Raw genomic sequence first — 21,941 nt, forward strand, 5'->3', positions numbered from 1 at the left:
TGTATAAATAATTATTGTTTGTACCTCCCCAAGGGACAAAACCTTTACATCCTGAGATGGAGAACTGATGTTATCACTTCCCAAACAGGTTGTGGAAGGAGTACAGCCACAGAGGCAGAAGCTCTCCTTAGATAAGGGAAGGTGGCGGTCTATGCCCACCTCTATCAACCCCATGAATTCTCCTGGTGGTCCCCACACGACTGTGCCTGTCTTAGGTTGTTCCTTTCATGAGGAATCTTACCTGTCCTTGGCTAGCCAGCCATTCTTTGGGGGCCAAACAGGGAGATGGCATACAGGTAAAGCAATGTCCCTGAAAGGAATAGTGTCACAGACTCTTCTTTCTTTTTAGGGGTAGGTATGAGGGGACAGTTGGGCATGTCGCTGTGTGACATTATTTGATTAATTTACATAGTCATTTGGAATAATTACAACACAGGTGTTCAGGCACCTTCTTTTCCTCAATAGCTTTAACTTTTCCAGCTAAGAAACCACATATGCAAAACTGGACCTATGTGCCAAATTGTGGCTGAGTGCTAAGAGACTAATGCTACTTCTTAACTCACTCAAGGGAGTGTTTTAGGCACTGAAGAAAACTGGCTCTTTAAGTAGCTATAATAAAGTAGTGGTATGCTGATTTTGAAATAATCCTTTTTTTCTCCCACATTAATATATCTTCTGCATTTTTCTTCCTGCACATAGTTCATGGCTCAAAGCCCTGAGTGAGACACTAAAGCATCATTAAGGCCTCAGCGAGCTGTCAGCCACAGTTGGGAATACCTTTTCCTGAGCTGAGAGTTAACTATGCAAGGAAGAAAAAAAGGGTGGATAAGAGATTTCAAACAAATAAATGTTCTTTTAAGAGTGTCTTTAGCCATAAATAAGTCAAACTCCAAACAGCATTAAAGAAATATGTAGCCGATAGTTTTTGAAGGACAGCATCACAGCCAGAGGGGAGTTGTTGCTTCATTTTTTTAAGAATGCTAAATTAATTCCTTTAAAACAAATTTTGGACCGGAATATGTGAATGGAGAAAGTAAGCGTGCTAAAGAAAATGGAATACTCTAAATATCAAATTTTCTTTTGCATAAACATAAGGGTAACCACTCAAAAAAAAAAAAAAATCCAGAACTGAAATATATACTGTAATAAAAGAAGAAACAGAGGGAAAAATCATAGAATACCACCACACAGAAATAACAGACAACAACAAAAAGGCAAAGAAACAATGGAGACACAGCCTTACCAGAAAACTAAAGACAGAATGACAGGAAATCCTCACATATCAATAATCACCCTAAATGTAAATGGACTGAACTCACCAATAAAGAGACACAGAGTAGCAGATTGGATCAAAAAACTAAACCCAACCATATGCTGCCTACAAGAGACACATCTCAGCTACAAGGACAAGCATAGACTCAAAGTGAAAGGGTGGAAATTGACACTCCAAGCAAATGGTACCCAGAGAAAATCAGGTGTAGCCATAATGATTTCCGATGAAACAGACTTCAGGGTGAAAAAGATAACAAGAGACAAAGATGGACATTTCATAATCGTAAGGGGGACTATACAACAAGAAGACATAACAGTCATCAATATTTATGCTCCCAATCAGGGAGCACCGAAATATACCAAGCAACTACTAACAGAGCTAAAGGGAGAAATTGACCAAAACACAATTATACTAGGGGACTTAAATACATCATTGACAGCTATGGATAGATCATCCAAACAGAAGATAAATAACGAAATCGCAGCCCTAAATGACACATTAGATGAATTGGACATAATTGACATATATAGAGCACTTCATCCTAAAACATCAGACTATACATTTTTTTCTAGTGTACATGGAACATTCTCAAGGATAGACCATATATTGGGACACAAAATCAGCCTCAGCAAATTTAAGAAGATTGAAATCATACCAAGCATATTCTCTGATCACAAAGCTTTGAAATTGGATATCAACTGCAAAAAGAAAGCAGGAAAAAACACAAATACATGGAGATTAAGCAACATACTTTTAAAGAACGACTGGGTCAAAGAAGAAATTAGAGGAGAGCTCAAAAGATACATAGAAACAAATGACAATGAAAATACATCCTACCAAAATTTTTGGGATGCCGCGAAAGCAGTTTTAAGAGGGAAATTTATATCATTACAGGCCTATCTCAAGAAACAAGAAAAATCCCAAATAAATAACCTCGTGTTACACCTTAAAAAACTAGAAAAAGAAGAACAAGCGAAACCCAAGGTCAGCAGAAGAAAGGAAATAACAAAAATCAGAGCAGAACTAAATGAAATAGAGAACAAAAAGACAATAGAAAAAATTAATGTGACAAAGAGCTGGTTCTTTGAAAAGATTAACAAAATTGACAAACCCTTGGCTAGACTCACTAAGATAAAAAGAGAGAAGACACTAATTAACAAAATCAGAGATGAAAAAGGGGACGTTATCACGGACACCACAGAAATACAAAGGATTATCCAAGAATACTATGAAGGACTATATGCCACCAAATTCAATAACCTAGAAGAAATGGAAAAGTTCTTAGAAACATATAGCCTTCCAAGGCTGAACCATGAAGAACTGGAAAAGCTAAACAGACCGATCACCAGTAACGAAATTGAATCAGTCATCCAAAACCTTCCCAAAAGCAAAAGTCTGGGACCAGATGGCTTCACTCAGGAATTCTACCAACCTTCAAAGAGGATCTAATACCAACCCTGCTCAAACTATTCCAAAAAATTGAAGAAGAGACAGTACTCACCAACTCATTTTATGAGGCCAACATTACCCTGATACGAAAACCTGGTAAGGACAACACAAAAAAAAGAAAACTACAGACCAATATCTCTGATGAATACAGATGAAAATTCCTAAACAAAATTATAGCAAATTGATACAACAATGCATTAAAAAGATTATTCATAACGACCAAGTGGGGTTCATCCCCAGGGAACAAGGATGGTTCAACATCCGCAAATTCATCAATGTGATACATCATATAAACAAAAGAAAAGACCAAAATCATATGATTATATCAATTGATACAGAAAAAGCATTTGACAAGATTCAAAATCCATCTATGATTAAAACAGTTAATAAAATAGGTATAGAAGGAAAATACCTTAACATAATAAAGGCCATATATGACAAGCCCTCAGCTAATCTCATAATTAATGGAGAAAAACTGAAGCCCTTTGCTCTACGTTCAGGAACACAACAGGGCTGTCCCATATCACCTCTGCTTTTCAACATAGTGTTGGAAGTCCTTGCCAGAGCAATCAAGCAAGAGAAAGAAAGAAAAGGCATCCAAATTGGGAATGAAGAAGTTAAATTATCACTCTATGCAGATGACATGATGCTATATATAGAAAACCCTAAAGACTCCACCAAAAAACTATTAGAAACAATCAACAAACACAGTAAAGTTGCTGGCTAAAAAATCAATGTACAAAAGTCCATTGCATTCCTATATACTATATACTATAATACTAACAATGAAATCTCACAGAAAGAAATACAAAGAACAATTCTTTTGCAATTGCAGCAAAAAGAATAAAATACCTAGGAATAAACTTAACCAAGGATGTGAAGGGCCTATATGCTGAAAAGTATAAGACATTTTAAAAAGAAATTGAAGAAGGCACAAAGAAATGGAAAGACATTCCGTGCTCATGAATTGGAAGAATCGACATAGTTAAAATGGCCATATTACCCAAAGCAATATACAGATTTAATGCAATCCCCATCAAAATCCCAATAGCATTTTTTTTAAAGAAACAGAACAAAAAATAATCAGATTTGTTTGGAACCACAAAAGACCCAGAACAGCCAAAGTTATCTTAAGAAAAAAGAACAATACTGGAGGTATCGCACTTCCTGACTTTAGCTTGGGCAACAATAATCAAAACAGCATGGTATTGACAGAAAAACAGACACATAGACCAATGGAATAGAATTGAGAACCCAAAAATAAAATCATATAAATATGGACAGATAATTTTTGACAAAGAAGCTAAAAGCTTACAATGGAGGAAAGACAGCCTCTTCAATAAATGGTGCTGGGAGAATTGGATAGCCACGTGCAAAAGAATGAAAATGGACTGCTATCTGTCACCGTGTACCAACATTAATTCAAAATGGATCAAAGACTTAAGCATAAGACCTGAAACAATAAACTGTATAGAAGAAAACATAGGTACTAAACTTATGGACCTTGAGTTCAAAGAGCATTTTATGAATTTGACTCCAAAGGCAATAGAAATTAAAGCTAAAGTAAACAAATGGGACTATATGAAACTTAAAAGCTTCTGCACCGCAAAAGAAACCATCAACAAAATAAAGAGGCAACCAACTGAATGGGAGAAAATTTTTGCAAACAGTGCCTCCGGTGAGGGGCTAATATCCAAAATATACAAGGAACTCATGAAACTCAACAGCAAAAAAACAAACAACCCAGTTGAAAAATGGGCAGAGGACCTGAAGAGACATTTCTCCAAAGAGGACATACAAATGGCAAATACACATATGAAAAACTGCTCAACATCACTAATCATCAGAGAAATGCAAATAAAAACCACAATGAGATATCACCTCACCCCAGTCAGAATGGCTATCATCCACAAGACAAATAATAACAAGTGTTGGAGAGGCTATGGAGAAAAAGGAACCTTCATACACTGTTGGTGGGAATGCAGACTGGTGCAGCCGCTATGGAAGGCAGTGTGGAGGTTCCTCAAAAAATTACGAATAGAATTACCATATGACCCAGCAATCCCTCTCCTGGGTATCTACCCAAAAAATCTGAAAACATTTATCCATAAAGACATGTGTGCTCCAATGTTCATTGCAGCTTTGTTTACGGTGGCCAAGACATGGAAACAACAAAAATGCCCTTCGATAGATGACTGGATAAAGAAGTTGTGGTATATATACACAATGAAATATTATTCGGCAGTAAGAAAAGATGATATAGGAACATTTGTGCCAACATGGATGGATCTTGAGAGTATAAATGCTAAGCAAAATAAGTCAGACAGAAAAAGCAGAGAACCATATGATTTCACTGATATGTGGTATATAAACCAAAAACAACGAAAGAACAAGACAAACAAATGAGAAACAAAAAGTCATAGACAGAGACAATAGTTTAGTGGTTACCAGAGGGTAAGCAGGGTGGGGGGTGGGAGATGAGGGTAAGGGGGATCAAATATATGGTGATGGAAGGAGAACTGACTCTGGGTGGTGAACACACAATGGGATTTATAGATGATGTAATACAGAATTGTACACCTGATATCTATGTAATTTCACTAACAATTGTCACCCCAATAAATTTAAAAAAAATTTGGTATTAATACTTACACAGTCCAAAAGCAAAACTCTTCATCACTGTTAATTGTATTTACTACCCAACAAACCCTGTTTATTATAATATAACCTAGAACCACTGCTTGCATGACGCCCCATTTCTTGAGTTGATTTATTTTTTTCCTACAGCATTTTTTCCTACTATACTCTCCAGTCCCAAGAACTCCCTTCACTCAACTCTGCTACACACAGTAGCCACAGAAAAACTCCATGTGACTTCTATTTTTGAGCTTAGATGCATTCCTTTTAATACATAAATGTCTCAAGTGAAAAGGATGCTCTGATACTTACTGAGAGACAGACTTCATCTCAACATCTAGGGAGATTAAAACATCAAGCAATGTATTCACAATTTGAATCAGGTAGATGCAAAGAAAATACATATTTAACTGAAAAACACATGTATTTTGTTCTCCGTTTAAGTCAGTTTATAAAGATATAACTCCATCGAAATTCAAACAGAGATGACGGGGATCAAGATGTGTGAACTCTATTTCTATCCTGGAAAAAAGTCAACCTCAGAGCCTCAGTTTCCCCCACTGTATATAATGTGATGACGAGAAGTCTGGATTTGAAACATTCATTCAGTCTTCCTCCAATGTGTTGCTTATACATTAACAATAATTAATAGGGGTTATTAATTTCTGCAATGCAATCTCAAAATCTGATGATTATTGGTAAGTTACGTTACCACAAAACCAAAACCTGTCACTCATCACCCTTCATGCTGGGTATTTTGACTTGTATGAGAGGACAAGCTCTTGAAGCCTTTTAATTAATAAGCAAGAAAAGTTCAGATTCCCTCTGTGTTACTTTCCATTTAATTACAGCCTTTGCAAGGATCATACAGGAAACAGAACACACTGTTGAAGAAATGCTTTATTTTTAAATACTTAGAAGGACAAGTTCACAGTAAATCTCAGGAGTATATAATCTGAGTTATGATGGCATTCCATTTTTGTGGAAGCTCGTGCTTAGAATTGGCATTGGAAGTTTTATCAAGTCTTGAAATTAACATGGGAAAGAAAAAATATATATGCATATGTATACTATATGTGTATATGTGCGTGCATATTTATATTTTATACATACATCTACACACATATATTCACATATACTGATATATATTCTGTATGGAATGGATTTCAACATCAATTTTCAATAAACTTTCAACAATGAATTAAATCTTCCCCTTTGGAAAAGCCAAGTAAGAATAAGAAGAGGACAAAAAAGATGCTTCAAGTTTAAGTGAATCTTCTTAAAACACTAATGGATCTGACTTTGTAAGCAAAAAAAAAGACAATTTTATGAGTTGACTTTAAAAATTAAAATATTCTAAGTTTACACTTAGGGACAGAGTAAAATAGACAATAGTGAGCTTTCATAAAAGCTATTTAAAAGAGCAATTACATGGAGCTTATATCTGTGCCATATACTATTTTTTTCATTTCATTGAAGTCATTTGAATTTGGGTGGAAACTGAATCTATATGTAGTGATTCATTTCCTCACCGATCATGAAAAAACAGTGTTGAGTGTTTGATGTATTTTCAGGACTGTTTTCATACGTTTGTAGTTTTATACGTCTTCCTTCAACCCTAGGAGGGAGTACCTAACCAAGAGAATGAGAACTTATATATGGTTTCTTTAACTACTACTCACCTACTCAGGGGGTAGGAAGTTTGTGGGCTACTGGGGAAGGGTCGTTTGGAGGAATAATAATGTACCTATGGATACACTTTGAAGTTTGCAGCATTTTGAGCTCATGGGACTAATGATGTTGAAAATCTAAGCGTATAAACAAAATTATTCTGGTTGGTTCCTGTATTCCATTGTATGCCAAGGTGACCAAAGTATATAAAAGGAAATACTTTACCCATGAGAAGTGATTGAACTCAGCTTTGTGAATTACTTGAAATTAACAATGCCTTTGTTCTTGGTTAGTTTTCATTTCATCCTTTTAAGTGAGACTTTTATTCCTAGAGGGAATATGCACATCCACCAACAGCGGTGGTCTACCCAAGTGAATTTATCAGGGCACCTTAAGAGTGAGCAAGTTCTCTGTGCCACAATGCAAGAAGCTTAGGAAGAAAAACGATGGTCTAGAATTCTTGTAAGATCCTCACTAACCCACAATAATCTTGCAATCAGAACTAAATTATCCAATTCTACACTTCTCTCCATAGACTACTAATACCTAGACCAGGTTGCTCTAATCCCTGAGATTTACACAGATTGGCGTGACTTAATAACAGTGAGTCTCACCCTCTTTGTTTTTTTGCATTATAATATTCTATAATACCTGGCTGAATACTGCTGAGGGTGGAGAAAGGGAGAAAGGCTTTGTGATCAATGATAATAAGGTGAGGCTGAAATAGATGTACCGAATTAAATCATGCCAATTATAATCATCACAATTTGGTATTTGAATTAAACTTCAAGACTGAACCCATCTAATCTGAAAGGATCCAAAATTTAACAGCAGGCAAAACATGGCCCTCTGTTCCATTTAAACTAGATCCAAATGTCCTTTTAAATACTTAGGAAGACCAAGAAAGGACCTCCTTGACTTAGTCAGCGAGAAGGCAGCAGGGGGGAACGCAGCTTGAAAGGTGATCACTGTGACATGGAGGAGAAACTCTAGGGCTCATGGGAGCTCCCTGCCAGGCAGCATAACCCTGTCTGGGAGGTTGGGGGCCTTATTTCAAATTGAATCATGAAGTCAGAGCTGGCAGAGACATAGTAGGGAGGGAGGATTTCAAACTGAGGGGTGAGCTTATGTTAGTAGCTCTCAAACTCTTTGGACTGAGGATGTCTTTATACTTTTTAAAACCCTTAAGGCTCATCCAGGAGCATTTTTATATAAGTTACATTTCTAAATATTTACCACATCTCTCTCAGCATTTACCATATTTGAAATTAAAACAAATTTTTAAAGTTTTTAGTCATATATTCTAAGTAATAATAAACCTTGCATGTTATCTATCACAAATAAGATATTTTCATGAAAAATAACTATGTATTCCAAAAACAAAAAAGAAACAGTGAAAAGTGTTCCCATTTTTTTGGTAAATTTCTTCAATGTCTGCCTTGATACAAGATACCTGTCTTCTACTATATTGTCATATTTGCTTCTGAATTCAGACTGTTGCAATCTGTTGTTTTGGTTGAAGTATATGGAGAAAATACAGCCTTATTACAAAAATTACAGTTGAAAAAGGGATATGTTAATAGCCTTTCCAAATGTGTATATTACTTTTTGATACCTCCTAAAAGCTGGCAAGTGATAGTTTTTTAAAGATAACTTGCAATTTGGAAATTTGAAACCATAGAAATGAATTTCTCATGCTCTATGATAGAAAAATCCATTGGTCCATCTTGTAATTTGAATAGATCTTTTTACACATGCTTGAAAGATTCTGGAACTCATGCATTGGCCATTTGGAAAATACTGGATGCCTGAGTTCAGATGCAGACCTTCCCAATGTTGGCACACTGTATTATGCATTTATCAATAAAGTCACATTTGTGAGTATTACCACAAATCTCGTAGTAAAGGCTTTAAGTATTTGGAAACTGTCAAGCTCATAGTGATAGATTCAAGTTTTCAAAACTTTGAATTTTTACCTGAAAATTTAATGTTTATCATTGGCAACAAATACTGTCAGTCATTTTCTTTGAAGTGATAGGGTTATTTCATTTCTTGTTTATAAAATTCCTGCCAAATATCCAGTTCTAAATAACCATAGTTTGTCAGTCATACTTTCAAATTAAAAAATGGCATTTTTGGCACCTAAAGAACTGATGTGATGTTTGTTCTCATCTGTACTGTAAATATAGTAAACTCATAATATTGAATAAAACCTGCATTCCTAGAATGAACCCTAGGTAATGGACATATTGTACTGACTTGCCAGCATCTCTTTCTTCGGAGTGCTGGCTCCAAAATGGAGTGCTTCCTCCATTTCACGTTATTTTAGTGGCACGCTCAATCATTGGCGATATATAGAGGTGCACAGAGAAAAAGCCTAGAAAACAATAAAGTGGGTTGAACCAGACAGAGGTAATCATGCAACACAATAAAAGTCGGAGTTTTTTCCTGGGATAACTACGTATAAGAGTGCCAGAAGAAAGAAGGTCTTTTGCAACTAACAGTGCTTCTTTTGCAACTAACAGTGCTGAGCTTGGAGACTATGAACGTCAAGTTGCTTTTTGCTATCTGCCCTTCCACAGAGAGGAAGGTGTAATCAACTGTTAAAATATAAACTCTTGAACAATTTAATGTGCCTCAGTTTCTTTAAGCACACGCAGATTCAAAGTGGGAAGCACCAAACTGAAAGTAGTTAGGAGGTCTTCACTGAGAGGAGCGAGGGGAGGGTTTCTTATAGAGACTATGTAGAAACAAAGAAAGGACATTACCTAGTTGGCTATAGCTTAAGCAATTGGCTTATTTGGGAAAGCCAAATTGGCTGTTTGTGATTGGTTTTTCTTGAGTTTCATTTTCTCAGGTTCAAGCACACTGATTCTGGCTTACATCGGTTGCCAAGACATTAGAGCCACCCAGTCAAATGGCCTCCTTGTTTGGTTATTTTAACACGACACATAAAGAGAAGCATTACCAATAAGTGAAAGATAATGACATTGTTTGAAACTGTGGATGCCTTTATGTCTAAAGCCGCAGTCAAGCCAGGATCTGCTAAATCCATAAACCAATATGGCCTCTTGAAAGATTGAGTTTTGTACATGAAATCACAAAAGTTGTAATACACCCTACCTGATTAAGGTTAACATTTTTTTCTTAAATTCTATTTAAAATTTTCCAGTTTAAAGTTGTTTTATCAATAATCATGTGTAAGGGTAATCAATATTCATGTGTGAGTGGGTAGGTGTGTATTGATTTTATCAAGGTAGTCTGGCTTAGTGGGATAGGGCAGGGAGAGGAGGAGAGGAAAGGGGAAAAAATTGGGAAGCAAGCAGACAAAACAAAACAAGAGCAGTAGAAATAACATAGGAATTGTTTGTTGCTTAAAGATTTGAAAGAATTCCTCTATGAAATCATGCAGGTTCAAATCTTTCATATGGATATTTTCTTAATATTCTAATCTTTTGCTTGATTATTGGCCTAGTTGGGTTTAACTTCTCTTGAATTTTTATAATTCAGGAGTTTTGCATCCAAATTTTCTTTTGTATTAGCCTCTTATATACATTTTTTTATATCCTCTCTAACTGTAGGTATTCCGTATTTCTCATTCCTAATTATGTATTTGGGTATTTTCTCTGTCTTGATTATATGAACTCATGACTTAATTGAATATTCTTATTTGATATCATTGTTTTTATTATAAAAATAGTATTGTATGTATTTAATAATTCTGCTATTTCCTCTTCTAATTCATTAACTGTTGCATTTATACTTGATTCCTTCCTCCTGCTTTCCTAAGCTTAATTTGCTGTTCTTGTTCGATTTCTTTGAACTGCATGATTAATTCTTTCTTCTACGTTGAACTTCCTTTCCAGAGAGTCGTCTCTCTTTGACTTCCTAGAGCCTCCCATATGACTCAGTTCCACTCATACTCCACTAATTCTTTTCTAAAATTTTCTGTAATTATAAAACAGAATCAGTTCTTTCAGCTGGAACAGGGAATGCTTTCCTCACTATTGTTTCCTGTGGTTAGTCAAAGAACATTTCTTAATGCTTTTCAGAAAGTCATTCAGCCAGGCACAAAGCTCAACAGAAACACAGATGGATCCAATAGGTCACCTTGGATACAAATCCTGCATGATCAGAAAAATAGCTCTGAGAGATATACAAATAATTTTGTCGAAGTAGAAGCCAATTTGGAGCTTGGGAGAAAAGAGGAAAAGCTAAGACCTTAGCTAAAATATCTCACATCACCTCACTTGGGTACTGGGTTTAATCCTATGCAATTTATCGAATTAAACTTCCATTAATCTCCCTTCAACGCTGAAATTGCCCAAATGCTTGAATCTCTTAATGGAAAAATTATACAAACACATCACAAAGAAAACCAAGAACCTCTCCAAGGGCAAATTGTTTTTATAAGAATTTAATGTAAAGTAGTTTGACCATTTCTGAGAGGCACTAGAAGGTCCAAAAACTGGTTCATGATTTTAGCTGCTAAAAGAGAATATTTATAATAGTTATGATTTTTCCAATGAAATCCTGCAGGAGACAGGTCTCTAATGTAAACTTATAGCACTCTGCAAATTCCAGTGAGGGGGAAAAAAAAGAGAGTTTCAAGGTGTTATGCTACTGTCTGTAGCTTAAAATAATTTTTATCAAAATCAGAAGAGTTTTTAACCAGCTGAGTTGAGACAGCTAAATCATGGGGTTTCGATGACTTCCAAAGAACAATTTCCAGGCTATTGTGTTATTAATATAAGGATTAACATGTCTTCAAAAGGCCTCTCACAACACAGACCATAACTGTTCCAAAAAGGTCATTATATTCTAGTCTCTTGGTGATTCAGAGACTGAGTGCCTGGGCCATAAGGATGAGCAGCCATTAGCCAAGGACCATGACTGAATTGTCATGGCATGGGTAGGAGCTGGTAATCTGTTTTTGCTTTCTGTTTTGAATAAAAGAGAGGAAATTATTCTCCTCTGGAAAAATTTCTACCCACCCGCTAAACTCCCCTGTGATTATAGTTGAACAAAACATTTGTCCTCCTTTTCACAAACCAAGACTGCTGCCTCCTGTTCTGGGGTACTGAACAGTTGCTAGCTGCTGTGCCAGTGGAGAAGGCTGCAATTCAGGGATTCATTGAAGTAATTTCCCAAGAAACAGCATAGAACGTGTGTTGGTAAGTCACTCTGCAAGGACCAAATGAACTTGGTAAATGAGGGCTGGGTGTGATTTTACAAAAAGCAGAACCTTAAAACGCTTCCAACCAAGAGTCAGGCTTGGTAATATTTTCATGGTACATTTCCATGGTACATTTGCTTCTTTCTACATTATTATTCCTATTTTAGATATAAAAAAATAAGGACTCCAAAAGTTAAATGAATTGCTCCAAGTCACTGTTTTTATCAGTGGCAAGGCCAATAGCAGGCCTGCAGATATCAAAGCATTTTCTTTTTCAACAGGCAGAGTCACATAGAGGAGGAGCAACAGAAAAAGCAAAGCAACTGGTCCAGCCTTTTCTGAGTCGACTCAGAGAAGAAAGGCCTTTATCTTGATCTCCTTCTTTGTCTCTCTTTCAAATTCGATTAGTCTTTCTCTCAGCTCCAGCGTACTCTTCTATACAAAAAGACATCACTATAATACATTCTTTTCTCTAGTTTGTTTCTCGTTTAAATCTCAGTCTATCTGAAGAATGATGAAAGGTTGCCATTTATTGAGTGTTTATTATGCTTGGCATTGTTCTAAGCTCTTTATATGCATTATCTATTTTAATTTCCCCAAAAGCCCTATGTGATAGCGTCTTATTATTATCCTCATTTTAAAAGATCAGGAAACTAAGGCAGGCAGGCTAAACAACTTGTGACATTCACAAGGATAGAAAATACTGAAGCTGAGATTTGAACTTAGATGAGATCTGGACTTTTAACTTTTTTCCATTCAACAGTGGTTCAGTAGTTCTAAATTTTTAGCTTTGGCGCTTATAGAGTATATTTAAGAATAAAAGAATGGAGGGAGAGATGACAGAGTGTTAGAGAAAAAGGACAAGGTTAGGTGGAGACCACAGGAGTAGCAGTGTCTAATTCAATAATTTATGGAGATCTCTTGGGGAGTTTGGAAATTTACAAATCTAGTATTTTCCTGTTACTTGAGTACAATTAGTCTTTTGTTTCTATTGTCTCTGTCTAGTCTTAAATAGTGAAACCAGAATTCAGATTTTATCAAAAATATAATAAATTAACCATTGTCTAAAAGGTAAAGGTTTGGGAAAACTAAACTTCCTTTTAGGGAGAACAAAAGAGACTTTTTTTTTTTTTTTTAATATGGAGTTGATTTGTTCAAGTGATGACACAAGAACTTAATTACCACCATCTACGAAAACAAGGAGAACCGGGAGTGAGGAAAAATACAACAGGGTGTGTTTAGAAAGCTTGGAATCTAAAAACATATCAAGATGCATTCTTCCTTGTTTCCAGGAAGGCCACATCCTTATTCTATTTAATGATTTGTAGTTAGTTAGAAGCATGAAATACACATTAATCTCAATTGGCCTGTTTCAGAAGGAAAGGGCAAGTCCAGAGCAAGGTTGACACCGCAATGTGTTTCCAGCAGCAGCCAGAGCTGAGAGTCTAAGCAATTAAGAGAATCAGCATGAACACTGAAAGTTATGTAGCAAGAGGTCCTGGTCCACAGCAGCTAATATGATGGAAGAATCGGGCAGCTACTAGGTCACAAAGGTGTAACCAACATGCGAGCTTAATTTTCTGACCCCAAGATTTCTATGCATTCCTAGTCACTTCCCTTCTCATGTCCTTCCAGTTTCAAGTTTGTTTCTATATAAATCTACATTACACTCCTCTCTCAAGACTTCTGCTTGCTTCTGTTCTGAAACAGATGTAGACAATTGTCTTAATTCTCATGCACATGAACACACACACACACACCACTATAAGCATTTTGTGTAGCACATATTACTGAAAGCTGGGGAAAACAGATTTACTTCTGAGCTACTAAAATAACTTAAAATCTAAAAGTTCTCCAACTACCTTACCATGTTGTTCAGTCATCTACTCTCCCCTTACTGCCAGTCCCCTTCACTAAAATTCTCCTCATCCTTCCAAATTCATGCTTAATTTTCATGAATAGCAGATTAGCAGTTATATTGTTCCTAATTTATACACTAAGGGATTCACCTTAGAGATTCCAAAAGAATAAGAGTATTTTATAAAAGGCTCCCGTCTTAGTGTTAGAGCCATTCTTCTTATTATTATCATTTTTATTTATCTAGCTTTAAGGTCAGTTATCTCCTGATTTCCATATCATTTGCTGAATCCTTGTTTTCTGACCTCCAAATGTCAGAGGGACGCTAGAGTTCAGCGTCCTGACTTCATTGACTATTATATTCTGTCCCAATGTAATCTTATGAAGTCTCAAGACCTCAAATGACAAATATACCATTGACATTCAAATTTTGTTGATCTCTCTCAAGCCACAGACTCCTTTATCCAGTTATGTCTTTTGCATCTCCCTTGGATGTCAAATGGACATCTAAAACTCAACAAATCCCAAACAGTACTCTTAATTATATTTCCCAAAACTGTTTTTCCTCCAGTGTTGTCCATGCCAGTAAATAGAACTACTATTCATTCAACTGTTCCGGTCAAAGTGTGAAAATCATGTTTAACTCCCTCTTCTCTCCCAAACTTTATCCAACCCACCAGAAACTCCAGTGGATTCTGCCATAAAATTCATTGTAATCATTTACCCCTGCCTTCACCACTAAATGAATCACTACTATCTCTGTCCTGAAGATCGCAATAACCTTCTAACTGTTCTTATTTTCTCTCCTCCCTACAGTCTAATGTCCACATAGAAACCAGAGTGATTTTTTTCAAACCATAAATGACCATGAGCCACTTCTCAAAAACTTATAATGACATCCCTTTATACAAAGTAAAATCCAAAGTTCTTGCCACCTCTCTTAAAGCCACGCTTTCTGTGTACACTTCAGACTTTGGGGTAGACATTCTGCATGGGATTCTCATATTTCTGCATATCTTACATGTGAGGCACTAACTGTACTTTGTTTCAAACTGTTTAAACATATATGCACAGCAAAAAGCCTTATAAAATAAAGATGGTCTCTCACTGTCTCTCTCTCGGGAGCAAAGTGCAGGCATCCGTACTTCCTATTATAAAAGACTCTGGTTCCATAAACTCAGGGTTCTGCTCCTATAACAACCCATGGTGTGAGTAGAAGGTGTCACCTTTTTTCATGTTGCCCTGTAGGAATATGAGTGTGGGGAACTAGAGCAAAAATACTTGTATTCTGGCTACTGCTACTGCTATGAATAATAAATTGTCTTTTGTCTCTGATCCAGAAGTGTCTTTAACTAGCATTCATGAAAAAGGTAGACTAACTTGTTAGCTTTTGAGTAAAGGAAAATCTCTGACCTTTTATACATTTTAAACAGTTTTAAATCAATTTCAAATCAGTAACTTAACCATCAAATCAATAACTTAACCATCCACTTTAAGAAACTAAAAAAATAAATTCAAAGCAAGAAGGAAGGAAATAAAAACGAGAGCAGAGATAAGTGAAAGAGAAAATAGCAAACAAAGACAATTAACAAAATCAAAAGTTGGTTTAAGAAAAGATTAAAATTGACAAAATTTTAGACTGACCAAGAAGAGAAGGTTCAAATTATTAAAATAAGGAATGAAAGTGGGACATCACTATCGATTGTTCAGTTCACCATACAAAAATCAATATAATAAACCATATTAATAAAGGAAAAATCCATATGATCATCTCAGTGAATGCAGAAAAATAATTTGACAAAAATGCAATACCATTTCATGATAAAAGCACTCAAACAATGAATTAGAAAGGAATTCACTTGATAAAGGACACCTATAAAAAATTCACAGATAAAATTATATTAATGAGGAAAAACTGAAAGTTTTCACCCTAAAATCAGGAACAAGACAAAGAAATTTTCTCTTTCCACTTCTGTTCCACATTGAACTGCTTTGGGGCAATTAGGCAAGAAAAAGAAATAAGAGGTATCCACACTAGAAAGGAAGACATAAAGTTATCTCTATTTGCATATATTATATTTAGAAAACCCTTAAGAACACACACACACACACACACACACACACACAAAAAGTACCCTTCACCCAATAAACAAGTTCAGCAATGTGCAAAATATAAGATTAATATACAACAATCAGTTGTATTTTTATACATGGGCAGTGAACAATCTAAAATTGAAATTAAGGAAATAATTCCAGTTAGACTAACATGACAAAAGAATAAAATACTTAGCAATATATTTAACCAAAAAAAAGCACAAGACTTGGTACACTGAAAACTATGAAACACTGCTATTATGTTAAGGTATTTTCCTTCTATACTTATTTTATTAAGTGTCTTAATCATAAATGGATGTTGTATCTTGTCAAATGCTTTTTCTGCATCAATTGATATAATCATATGATTTTTGTCCTTTATTTTGTTTATGTGATGTATCACATTGATGGATTTGAGGATGTTGAACCATCCTTGTGCCACGGGGATGAACCCGACTTGGTCATGGTGAATAATCTTTTTAATGCATTGCTGTATTCGATTTGCTAGAATTTTGTTTAGGATTTTTGCATCTGTATTCTTCAGAGATATTGGTCTGCAGTTTTCTTTTTTTGTGTTGTCCTTACCAGGTTTTGGTATCAGGGTAATGTTGGCCTCATAAAATGAGTTAGGGAGTACTGTCCCTTCTTCAATATTTTGGAAGAGTTTGAGCAGGATTGGTATTAGATCCTCTTTGAAGGTTTGGTAGAATTCACTAGTAAAGCTATCTGGTCCAGGCCACATATGACAAGGCCTCAACTAATCTCATAATTAATGGAAAAAAACTGAAGTCCTCTGCTCTATGTTCAGGAATACGACAGGGCTGTCCCCTATCAACTCTGCTATTCAACATAGTGTTGGAAATCCTTGCCAGAGCAATCAAGCAAGAGAAAGAAAGAAAAGGCATCCAAATTGGAAATGAAGAAGTTAAATTATCATTCTTTGCAGATGACATGATGCTATATATAGAAAACCCTAAAGACTCCACCAAAAAGCTATTAGAAACAATCAATGAATACAGTAAAGTTGCTGGCTACAAAATCAACGTACAAAAGTCCATTGCATTCCTATATACTAACAATGAAATCTCAGAAAAAAAAAATACAGAAAACAATTCCTTTTGCAATTGCAGCAAAAAGAATAAAATACCTAGGAATATACTTAACCAAGGATGTGAAGGACCTATATGCTGAAAACTATAAGACATTTTTGAAGGAAATTGAAGAAGACACAAAAGAAATGGAAAGACATTCCATGCTCATGGATTGGAAGAATCAACATAGTTAAAATGGCCATATTACCCAAAGCAATATACAGATTTAATGCAATCCCCATCAAAGTCCCAATATCATTTTTTAAAGAAATAGAACAAAAAATCATCAGATTTGTTTGGAATCACAAAACACCCAGAATAGCCAAAGTAATCTTAAGAAAAAAGAACAATACTGGAGGTATCACACTCCCTGACTTTAGCTTGTACTACAGGGAAACAATAATCAAAACAGCATGGTATTGACAGAAAAACAGACACATAGACCAATGGAATAGAATTGAGAACCCAAAAATAAAATCATATAAATATGGACAGATAATTTTTGACAAAGAAGCTAAAAACTTACAATGGAGGAAAGACAGCCTCTTCAATAAATGGTGCTGGGAGAATTGGATAGCCACGTGCAAAAGAATGAAAATGGACTGCTATCTGTCACCGTGTACCAACATTAATTCAAAATGGATCAAAGACTTAAGCATAAGACCTGAAACAATAAACTGTATAGAAGAAAACATAGGTACTAAACTTATGGACCTTGGGTTCAAAGAGCATTTTATGAATTTGACTCCAAAGACAATGGAAGTAAAAGCTAAAATAAACAAATGGGACTATAAGAAACTTAAAAGCTTCTGCGCAGCGAAAGAAACAATCGACAAAATAAAGAGGCAACCAACTGAATGGGAGAGGATTTTTGCAAACAGTGCCTCCGGTAAGGGGCTAATATCCAAAATATACAAGAAACTCATGAAACTCAACAGCAAAAAAACAAACAACCCAGTTGAAAAATGGGCAGAGGACCTGAAGGGACATTTCTCCAAAGAGGACATACAAATGGCAAGTAGACATATGAAAAAATGCTCATTACTAATCATCAGAGAAATGCAAATGAAAACCACAATGAGATATCACCTCACCCCAGTCAGAATGGCTATCATCAACAAGACAAATAGCAACAAGTGTTGGAGAGGCTGTGGAGAAAAAGGAACCCTCATACACTGTTGGTGGGAATGCAGACTGGTGCAGCCACTATGGAAGGCAGTGTGGAGGTTTCTCTGAGAATTACAAATAGAATTACCATATGACCCAGCAATCCCTCTCCTGGGTATCTATCCAAAAAATCTGAAAACATTTATCCATAAAGACACGTGTGCTCCAATGTTCATTGCAGCTTTGTTTATGGTGGCCAAGACATGGAAACTCCCAAAATGTCCTTCGATAGATGACTGGATAAAGAAGTTGTGGTACATATACACAATGGAATAGTATTTGGCGTTAAGGAAAGATGATACAGGACCATTTGTGACAACATGGATGGATCTTGAGAGTATGATGCTAAGCGAAATAAGTCAGACAGAAAAAGCAGAGAACCCTATGATTTCACTGATATGTGGTATATAAACCAAAAACAACGAAAGAACAAGACAAACAAATGAGAAACAAGAACTCATAGACAAAGACAATAGTTTAGTGGTTACCAGAGGGTAAGGGGGTGGGGGGTGGTAGATGAGGGTAAGGGGGATCAAATATATGGTGATGGAAGGAGAACTGACTCTGGGTGGTGAACACGCAATGGGATTTATAGATGATGTGGTGCAGAATTGTACACCTGAAATCTATGTAATTTTAGTAACAAATGTCACCCCAATAAATTTTAAAAAAAGAAACACTGCTAAATGAAATTAAAAACCTAAACAAATGTAAAGATATCTTGTGTTCATAGATTGAAGAACTTAATATTTTTAAGACCTTGAGACTCCCTGAACTGATCTAGATACAACACACCAACTCCCTTCTTTGCAAAAAATGGACAACTTGATCCTAAAATTCCTATGGAAATTCAAGGGACTTTAAACAGCAGCCACAAGTAGGAGGAAGCACACTTCCCCATTTCAAAATTACTATAAAACTACTATTATCAAAGCAATGTGGGCCGGCCTGGTGGCTCAGGCGGTTGGAGCTCCGTGTTCCTAACTCCGAAGGCTGCCGGTTCGATTCCCACATGGGCCAGCGGGCTCTCAACAAAAAAAAAAAAAAAAAAAAAAAAAAAAAAGGCAATGTGATACTGGCATAAAGTTAGATACGAGAACCGATGGAACAGAATTGGGAATTCAAAAGTGTACTTTCACATTTATGGTCAATTCATCTTCAACAATGGTACAAAGATCACTCCATTAGAAAGACTAATCTTTTTCAACAACTAATGTTTGGACATTGGATAACCATATGCAAAAGAATAAAGTTGGACCCCTAATTCATGCTATATACTAAAATAACTCAATAGAATGAAAGACCTAAATGTAAGAACTAAAACTGTAAGACTCCTAGAAGGAAAAATCAGTGTAAATCGTCACAAATTTGGATGAGGCAACAGTTTCTTAAATATGACACCAAAAGCAAAAGCAACAAAAGAAAGGGGAAAAAAGGATATATTGGACATCAGAATTTAAACTTTTCTACATCAAAGAACATTGTTAAGAAAGTGGAGAAAAAACCTACTGAATGGGAAAAATAATGTGCAAAGTATATACTTGATGAGATTCTAGGATCCAGAATATATTTTTAAACAAAACCTCTAACAAAAAGACAAGAAATCCAACTGAAAAATGGTCAAAGGATTTTAACAAATATGTCTCCCAAGATAATATACAAATAGCCAATAGACACATGAAAAATGCTCAATATCATTAGGCATCAGGGAGATAAATATCAAAACCTCAATGAAATGCCACTAGGATGGCTGGAAGTTTTTTTTTTTTAATTGGAAAATAAAATGTGTTGGCAAGGATCTAGTAAGGATAAAACTTAATACATTGCAAGTGGAAATGTGTACTGGTACAGACACTGTGAAAAACAGTTTGGCATTTCTTCAAAAACAAAATAAATCAGCATAAATAATCAGCATAATAAGTTACCATAACACCCAGCAATTGTACTCATATATATATATATATATATATATATATATATATATATATATATATATATATGTATATATTATATGTATATATGTAGACATATATATATATACACGCATATATATATATATCCAAAACAATTTAAAAATATATGTTCATACAAAAAGTGTACATGAATATTCACAGTAGCATTATTTATAGCAGCCAGACATCAGAAATAACACAAATGTTCATCATTGATGAATGGCTTAATAACATGTGGTATATACATTCAGTAGAATGTTGTGCAGCCATAAAAAGGAATAAAATACTGACACATGCTACATGGATGAATGCTTACAACATTATGCCAAGTAAAAGAAGACAGACACAAAAGACCATACATTTTAGGATTCCATTTATATGAAATGTCCAGTAAGTAGAATAGGCAAATCCATAAAGATAGACTAGGTTAGGGGTTGACAGGAGATTGGGGGATTGGGAGAGCTGGGTTTTATTTGGAGGATGACATAAATATTCTGAAGTTAGACAGTAGTGATGTTTGCACAACATTATGACTGTAATTTAAAAACCACTGAACTGTGTATTTATAATGGCTACAATGGCAAATTGTATTAATTTTATCTCAACAAACTTTTCAAAGCATCAGACATATGATTAAAATTTATCTCTAGAACCTAGCACACTGCCTAGCATATAGTATGTGTTCAAATATGAATAAACTGATGAATGTGCCAAAGATATCAGATGCAAAGTAGAGTAATTTAGATTAAGTTGTGCAGACACTGAAGATTTACATGTCAGGGGTAAGTCCTGGAAGACCAGATTACAGAGTGAGGATCCAATGGTGTGCTAATCAATGTTTAAGCACCAGTCCTCTTTGGGGTAAAGCCCTGATTTGTAAACACTCCACCATGGCTCTTTTCAAGCCACCTGACATCACGGAACATGGAGTTGAGAAGAGGTATGCACCATGTTGGCTCCCGTGAGCCGGTACAAACCAGCTCCAACACACTACTGGAAAAATTCAAAGGCAGGGAGTTGAGAGGAAAGCACCACTAGTGAGTGGTGTTTGGTGAGTTTATTTCCTGGGGCAGAGGTGCTGGGCTGTCGGCACAGGTGTGAATTATAATGAGAACAATATCAGACTCCTAGAGGCACATGCTACTCTTGATTAAGATGCTAAGATTTCCTCACAAAGAGGACCTGGGGAAGAAAGAACAGCCACTGTTATGGGTCACTGCCATCCTGATCCACATCAGCACCTGCTGGCCGACACCCCAGATTCATCACAGAAAGTCACAGAAAGTCAATACAAATTAAGAGCCCTGCTTTCAGAAGCAGAAGCTCACTTATGGGAACACTGTGGAGGCAGCTCCGATCTCAGGACACAACTGAATTTCTCTCTTGTGTTTCACAAGTTAATTTTAAACTGTCTATCCAGAGGCCAGAGAATTCAGGCTGCCTATTCCACACCTGCTTGTTCACTGCTCCAGGTGGTACGGCTTCCAAATTGTCATCTGACGGAGCTTGGAGAAAGCAGTTGAAATGCCCATGCAACATTTTCCAAATATATTAAATTATTAAATGCCCATGTA

This window comes from Rhinolophus hipposideros (assembly GCF_964194185.1).
Source record: "Rhinolophus hipposideros genome assembly, chromosome: 7".
In the NCBI taxonomy this organism is placed as follows: Eukaryota; Metazoa; Chordata; class Mammalia; order Chiroptera; family Rhinolophidae; genus Rhinolophus; species Rhinolophus hipposideros.